Source organism: Capra hircus, chromosome 20, assembly GCF_001704415.2.
Source record: "Capra hircus breed San Clemente chromosome 20, ASM170441v1, whole genome shotgun sequence".
Lineage (NCBI taxonomy): Eukaryota > Metazoa > Chordata > Mammalia > Artiodactyla > Bovidae > Capra > Capra hircus.
The window spans coordinates 49,046,979-49,055,973 of NC_030827.1; the positions used below are offsets into that span (position 1 = coordinate 49,046,979).

An 8,995-nucleotide genomic window follows, 5' to 3' on the forward strand; every position below is an offset into this window, starting at 1 on the left:
TTTAGTAGACTTAGTAAGGACCAATCAAAGGAAAAAAAAAAAAACCTACCTTGGCAAACTACAGTGCAACTGATTTAATACACACACACACAGACATATATATAATATACATATATAATAATTCTTTTTATATTCCAATTACAGATAATGCAAATTTCATTGAATGTATTAGAATTCAGTTAACTTAAAACATTGTCCTGGTCTTATTATTTCAGAAAACTCAGGAATGCAATAGAGATAGAAAGAAATGATGACTTTTTCCTTCTTCTCTTATAGATTCTTTGGCTAGTCTGATAAATGATGTAAGACAGATTAATGAAAGAAAAACACATTTAATTTAATTCTGTACATATAAGAAGCTCAAGGACAGTCAGGTTTATTTGGCATCCTCCGCTAAGGAGAAGGGGGCGGGCCCTGGGGCTTCAAAGGCAAGTCCATTGGCAGCAAAATAAAAATGTTTTTCCTGCTCTCTTCAGGTTATCCCAATGTCACCTACCATGAGCAACAAAGTCTCCAGAGACACCATCTAGGAGGTGGTGCAGAAAGTCGTGCAGGGGAACCAGTGTGGGAAGTGGAAGCTTTTGGAGACAGTGGAGCTTCAGATCAGTCTGAAGAACTATGACCTTCAGAAGGACGAATGCTTTTGGGTCATGTAAGGAAAGTTATGACCAACCTAGATAGCATATTGAAAAGCAGAGACAGTACTTTGCCAGCAATGGTCTGTTTAGTCAAGGCTATGGTTTTTCCAGTGGTCATGTATGGATGTGAGAGTTGGACTGTGAAGAAAGCTGAGTGACAAAGAATTGATTCTTTTGAACTGTGGTGTTGGAGAAGACTCTTGAGAGTCCCTTGGACTGCAAGGAGATCCAACCAGTCCATCTTAAAGGAGATCAGTTCTGGGTGTTCATTGGAAGGACTGATGCTGAAGCTGAAACTCCAGTACTTTGGCCACCTCATGCAAAGAGTTAACTCATTGGAAAAGACCCTGATGCTTGGAGGGGTTGGGGGCAGAAGGAGAAGGGGACAACAGAGGATGAGATGGCTGGATGGCATCACTGACTCGATGGATGTGAGTTTGGTGAACTCTGGGAGTTGGTGATAGACAGAGAGGCCTGGCGAGCTGCAATTCATGAGATCACAAAGATTCGGACACTATTGAGCGACTCAACTAGACTGAGCTGAAGATTAAGTCTTCTACATGTCTCAGGTCCTCTGCATGTGTTCTGGGGACCAGAACCACTATGACGAGGCCAAGGCTATGGATATTCCCCACATGGACATGGTTAGACACTGAAGAAACCCAACAAGAATAAGAAACTGGTCAAGAAGATGGCCAAGAAGTATGATAACTTTTTTGTTTCAGAGTCTGATCAAATAGATCCCACATATCCTCGGTAGAAACCTGAATAAGTCTGGCAAGTTTCCTTCCTTGCTGACCCACAATGAGAACGTGGTGGCCAAAGCTGATTAAATGAAGTCCACCATCAAGTTCTAGATAAAGAAGGTGCTGTGTCTGGCCGTAGCTTTTGGCCACACAAAGATGACAGATGATGTAGAAAATACACTTAGCTTTCAAATTCTTGATGCCACTGCTCAAGAAAACTTGGCAGAAGGTCTGGGTTTTTTTTTTTTTTTTTTTTTTTTTTTTTTTTTTTTTTTTTTTTTTTATTTTATTTTTTTTTTTAATTTTAAAATCTTTAATTCTTCCCAGCCCATGCAGCCACAGCGTCCCCTTTGTCTACGGCCATACCACCCTGAACGCGCCCGATCTCGTCAGGTCTGGGTTTTGAACATTAAGAGCACCATGGGGAAAGCCCAGTGCCTGTACTAAGGTACAAGCTTAATAAACCATACTCCCACCATTTATAAAACAACAACAACAATAACATGATTTTCCTGCCATGTAGACATAATGGGACACAGAGAAAGCTTTGAAAAAAGATATGTTCCTAAATTCTACCCAGACTATCAAAACCAGCTTATAATCTCTGTAGTTATCTCTGGTGATTACTCTCTTCTTGGTATAAACCCTCCCTCTAAATTCTTATAGACAGTTAAGTAAACTTCCAGACTCTTTAGTCTCTTAAAACTAATGAGCCTAAAATAATGCTTATAACAAAGAGACATATTTGGGGTGGCAGATTTTGCTCCCCTACAAGATTCATGTGGTCCTAAATTTGCATGTGCCTTACAGTTCCTATTTTATTAAGATATTATAAAATTTCTGTCAAATTAAAAGCATCAAATAATGCAAACACTTTGAAAAAGAATCACTAATCATGTCTCAAAACTAAAATTAAAATTTTACTAGATAGATTTTCATGTTGACACTAATCTGGCAAAGAAATCTCTGTTACAGAAAAATATTACATAAAGCCACAGAGATAACAATAAATAAATACAGTTTCTATCTGTATGCAGGCCAGGAAGCAACAGTTAGAACAGGACATGGAACAACAGACTGGTTCCAAATAGGAAAAGGAGTATATCAAGGCTGTATATTGCCACCCTGCTTATTTAACTTCTATACAGAGTACATCATGAGAAATGCTGGAGTGGAAGAAACACAAGTTGGAATCAAGACTGCCGGGAGAAATATCAATCACCTCAGATATGCAGATGACAGCACCGTTATGGCAGAAAGTGAAGAGGAACTAAAAAGCCTCTTGAGGAAAGTAAAAGAGGAGAGTGAAAAAGTGGGCTTAAAGCTCAACATTCAGAAAACGAAGATCATGGCATCCGGTCCCATCACTCCATGGGAAATAGATGGAGAAACAGTGGAAACAGTATCAGACTTTATTTTGGGGGGCTCCAAAATCACTGCAGATGCTGATTGCAACCATGAAATTAAAAGACGCTTACTCCTTGGAAGAAAAGTTATGACCAACCTAGATAGCATATTGAGAAGCAGAGATATTACTTTGCCGACTAAGGTCCGTCTAGTCAAGGCTATGGTTTTTCCTGTGGTCATGTATGGATGTGAGAGTTGGACTGTGAAGAAGGCTGAGCGCCGAAGAATTGATGCTTTTGAACTGTTGTGTTAGAGAAGACTCTCGAGAGTCCCTTGGACTGCAAGGAGATCCAACCAGTCCATTCTGAAGGAGATCAACCCTGGCATTTCTTTGGAAGGAATGATGCTAAAGCTGAAACTCCAGTACTTTGGTCACCTGATGCGAAGAGTTGACTCACTGGAAAAAACTTTGATGCTGGGAGGGATTTGGGGCAGGAGGAGAAGGGGACGACAGAGGATGAGATGGATGGATGGCATCACGGACTTGATGGACGTGAGTCTGAGTGAACTCCGGGAGTTGGTGATGGACAGGGAGGCCTGGCATGCTGCGATTCATGGGGTCGCAAAGAGTCGGACACGACTGAGCGACTGAACTGAACTGCTGCCTAGGAGAGACATTCAGCACCTCTGCATTGGTAAAGCTCTCCCACATACTATGAGGACTTCCCTGGTGGTCCAGTGGTTAAGAATCAATGCAATGCGGGGGATAAGGGTGTGTTTCCCTGGTAAGCGAACCAAGATCCCACATGCCATAGACCTAAGCCTGCATGTCACAACTAGAATCTATGTGAGCCACAATGAAAGAAAGTGCATGAAGCAAAGAAGATCCCTCATGCAGTCAAAAATAAATAAATAAATAGCCATTAAAAAGAAGACACACTGTTTATTTAAGAGCAGTATTTATTCTGATTGGCCTGTGCTTTTTCTGAAATAGTTGTTAGCTATTTTGAATATCTTTGCTGATTTTGGCAAACTGTTACCATGGGTTGAATTTCAATGTGTAGGCTGCCATATCCTGCTAGTTCAAGAAGTTAGGCACTGAGTCTGTTAGTGGCTTTATACTGTGGTCAACTAGGGGGATAATCCTCTTGACCACATAAGGAGAGTTTATACTTGAATTAAGACGGCAATGTTCATGAAGCCATTCCATGTTCCATGTGGTAGAAAGCCATTGAGCTATCTCATGCCCAAAAGAAGGCATAAGTTAAATCATTGTGTTTTGAAGGTTAGAAAGGAAAAGCAGAGTTCTTTCTCCTCCACATAAAGTTCCAGCATCCGCAGAGCTCATCCAAGTTTTCTTCAAGTAGCTTATACATCTCCCTAAATTTAGCTATGAAATTACCTATCCCTATATCAGTCGTGTCTGACTCTTTGTGACCTCATGGACTGTAGCCTTCCAGGCTCCTCTGTCCATGGGATTTTCCAGGCAATAGTACTGGAGTGGATTGCCATTTCCTTCTCCATATGAAAACTGACAACTACCACACCCTGGTGTCCCCTGCCTTCCCAGATGGCCCAACTCTTGTCTGTGGAGTGTGTGTCTCCTTGAATTAACCTTCTTTTGCTTTACTGCGGCCTGCTCTTGAATCCTTTCCTGTGTGAAGCCGAGAATCTATACTCAGCGGCTGTTCCAGGGACTTACCTAAGACCTGGAATGTGACCATTCTCTCAGAGAGCACTTTTTTCCCTGTAACACAAGCCCCAAGACTTCTCATCTTATTTTGAAATAAGGACACTGAACATGTAGTTGGTTTAGGAATAAGGTGGTATGATATGATGATATAAGTGATCTGATACTTAATCTGGTATGATAAGTATTTAAGAGGATGAGGATATGAAGACTGAGAAACCCTGGGAGAATGTTTAAAGGCAGAGATTGGAGTTATGCACCTGCAGTAAGGAACACCAATGATTCTGGCAAAACAACAGAAGCCACAAAAGTCTCTACAGATTTCAGAGAGAGCATGGCCCTGCTGATACCAGAATTTCAGGCTTCTAGGCTTCAAAATTGACAGAACACTTTTACATTGCTTGAGCTTCTTAGTTTGTGGAATTTCATCATGGCAGCACTAATAAACTATTATTTCTATCTAAGGAAATGTTCACCTAATTAAAACAAATGTTAAATTATTATATTTTATGCCAGTTACATTCCTAGGAACATTGCTTTTTGTATTGATTCTTTTTCCACAATAATAGAAGCACAAGATTAGAATATAGAATCCATGTCTTCCTTTTTCTATGATGTTTGTATTTAGTTCAGCCTTTAAAATGCCCAAATTCATGTTCTTACACAAAAAGATTTTAGACAAAACCTCTACAGTACTTGAAAATATTTCAGGTCATGACATGCTTTATCAACAAGCCAGGTCTCCTACACTACTTCTTAAACAAAAACAGAGTCATATCTGAAATGGTCTACTTATAAATTATTTGTGTTAACAAAGACAAATGCAGTTTTTTCCTTTATTTTTCTATAAAATGGCCTGTTACCTAGTAGGTCTTTATTAAATATTTCTTGACTATGTGATTATATTAATATATGAATGGATGTAAAACAAAAAATAACTGTGGTAAGTAGCAATGAAATTGTACTTAAGATTTGCTTTATAAAGTTTATTTGCTTTATAAACTACATAAGGAAAAATTCAGACAGAGTTATTATCTATTTTTAAGGTAACAGCATATTGCTTGGGATATAGAAAGGAGCTATTATTATTATTTTTCTTTTTGTCTCTTATTTTGCCATTGTAGTTATGTAAACAAATATACTTGGAGAAGGAAACAGAGATCATCTTCAAATGTTCTAGTACTTTTCTATCAAGAATGAGTGCAGATTCGGAAATGCCAAGCATTAAAGCACTAATAGAATCATCCATAGTTAGGAAATAGGAAATTTCCCTCTAGATTTGACTCACGATTATGGTCATAAAATAGTTTGACCCAGAAGCACTTAAGAAGTACCACACAGTGAAAGGATTATGTTAATTTGGATTATATATGGATGCAACTCTGGGAAAGCTATGTATAGTGAAGTTTCTGTTGCTGAATTATAAGTTGTTGGGTGCCTAGGCTCCACAGACATTGAAAGATTTTCTATTTAAAGGTAGGCAGCTAAAATGATTTCATGCAAGTTTTGAGGAAACTATGAATGTTAGAACATATTTTTCTCTATTATATTAGAACATGTATCCCAAATTTCAAGAAATCAGCTTCTGTTGTTTTATGAACAGTACCAGAGATCATCTCTCTGGCATTCAAATAAATTGATGAGATTTATCCTTTTTAATTCAGTCAAAATATATTTAGATGTGGTAGAGGGGGAAACAACATAAAGGGTTTTAAAGAATATATATCCTTACATGCCTCTCAAACTATAATTCTGTTCCTCTTTATTTTTAAACTTTGAGTCATTTCTCACAGTTTCTGATAAACCAAATTTCTTCCTTCTTGCTTTTGAGTGTAGGTATATATTTTATATACCATCAAGACATGGGGATTCTTTGTAATTCTTAAATAGATGGGAATACCCTACCACCTGACCTGCTTCCTGAGAAATCTATATGCAGGTCAAGAATCAACACTTAGAACTGGACATGGAACAACAGACTGGTTCCAAACAGGGAAAGGAATACATCAAGGCTGTATATTGTCACCCTGCTTATTTAACTTATATGCAGAGTACATCATGCAAAATGCAAGGCTGGATGAAGCACAAGCTGGAATCAAGAATCCGGGGAGAAATATCAATAACCTCAGACATGCAGATGACACCACCCTTATGGCAGAAAGTGAAGAGGAACTAAAAAGCCTCTTTGTGAAAGTGAAAGAAGAAAGTGAAAAAGTTGGCTTAAAGCTCAACATTCAGAAAACTAAGATCATGGCATCTGGTCCCATCACTTCATGGCAAATAGATGGGGAAATAATGGAAACAGTGAGAGATTATTTTCTTGGGCTCCAAAATCACTGCAGATGGTGACCGCAGCCATGAAATTAAAAAAATGTTTGCTCCTTGGAAGAAAAGCTATGACCAATCTAGACATCATATTAAAAAACAGAGATGAGAGTTTGTGGACAAAGGTCCGTCTAGTCAAAGCTATGGTAGTAGCTCTGACTACTACTACTACCACTATTTTTCCAATAGCCATGTATGGATGTGAGAGTTGGACCATAAAGATTGCTGAGCACTGAAAAGCTGATGTTTTTGAATTGTGGTATTGGAGAAGACTCTTGAGAGTCCCTTGGACTGCAAGGAGATAAAATCAGTCAATCCTAAAGGAAATCATTCCTGAATATTCATTGAAAGGACTGATGTTGAGGCTGAAACCCCAAAACTTTGGCCACCTGATGCAAAGAACTGATTCATTGGAAAAGACCCTGATGCTGGGAAAGATTGAAGGTGAGAGGAGAAGGGGATGACAGAGGATGAGATGGTTGGATGGCATCACCGACTCGATGGACATGAATTTGAGTAAGCTCTGGGAGATGGTGATGAACAGAGAAACCTGGCGTGCTGTAGTCCAAGGGGTCACAAAGAGTCGGATACGGCTGAGCGACTGAACTGAATTGAACTGAACTGAACTATTTTGCATGTGTATTATTTCTTAATATCATTTCCTAGATGTATTGAATTTGATGCACAAAGGAGAGAGAATTGATACTCAGTTGTCATTTTGAAAATAATAATGCCTAAAAGGTTTACTTCTAGGATTTGGTAAATACCATAAACAATGACTGCTTGGACTTGGGTCAGTATGTGTTAAAACCAGTTTTAATCCAATTTTATTCTGATCCTATCATTTCAGAGGCATCTTCTCACCAGTTCCATCTCTTGGTATTTTAATACACACTCAAGTTGACTCACCAGAGGTATGTCTTAAAGCACAAAGTGTTGTTTGAATTTCATACAGCACTAACAACAATGGAGAAGTCACAATTAAAAAGAATTTATTCTTTACACAGCTAGCTGATTTCATTATTGACATCTATGCTTTTCAAGGGGTCTTGACTTTTTATGTTCAATTTAAATCTAATATATTTTGTATTTTCAAGCCAATAAGACAAAAGAATTTCTGTAGCTAATGAAATAAGATCTATTGATCTCACAGACATGTGATAGAGAGGATGTATACCTGACCACATTTTAAGAAGGTGATTTGATTTTCATATCGGGATACATTTGGGGACCAACTTTGAACAATAACTTGTCCCTTGAGATTCCTGGAATCTTGTATTTTTACTAGTGAAAGGTCCTGACAAACTGAAATGCAGAGAAACTTCTCCCATTTAAACACTTTACACATTTACAATTTTCTCTCTATGTCTCAGACTAGTCAAGTTGTCAGACACAAATGAAAACAGACTTCCCTTTATGTAATGCTTTCTATGGTCCTATAAATAGTAAGTCTCCCTGCTTGCCAGTACATGGGAAGCCAACTATTGTTTTCTTTTAGAATCACTGTATGAAAGTTAATATTAACTGGACTATGTTGTAGTTCCTTTTAAAGATGTCTAACAAGGAGCTACCAAAATCTTTGTAGGGAAATTGACCCAGACAATTTAGATTCATTATTCATAAATCAGAAACAAAACTGCTTCAAAAGATTCCCAAATATGAATTGATAAAGCCTTGTTCCAGCATCATGATGTAGTTGGGTGGTTAGTAAGTGTTATGATCATACAGTTTATTACCCAAACCTGCGTGTTTTGGAGTGAATGAGGGGAGTTATTAATTGTTCAAGAAAACAACCATAATGGAAAAGTCTTGGGCAAGCTTTAGCATATGCTTACCAGTTTGCAACTTCATGAAATCTGTCAATATCAAGTAGTATCTGATGGGATTTGTGCTTCAACAGACAATCCATAAGGTATATGTTAATTAGTGTATGTTTAATTAGCAGATACATATACAGTAATAAAAAGATATTTTCTTATTCTAAAACTACTTGATTAATAAGAAAACCCCAGACTTGACACTTCTTAACTCTATGGCCCAATTCATTTAAATAATTGATCTATATGGAAACACATATTAATATTGCTTAATAAATACTTTGTTGCGTGCTTAGTTGCTCAGTCGTGCCCGACTCTTTGGGCCCCATGGACTGTAGCCAGCCAGGCTCCTTTGTCCGTGAAAATTCTCCAGGCAAGAATACTGGAGTGAGTTGCCATGCCTCCAGGCGGTCTTCCCAATCCAGGGATCAA

General features: G+C 38.2%; 1 pseudogene; it reads left to right on the plus strand.

Annotated features, from left to right (window-relative positions):
• LOC108638395 lies at nucleotides 498-1,831 on the plus strand (annotated as a pseudogene).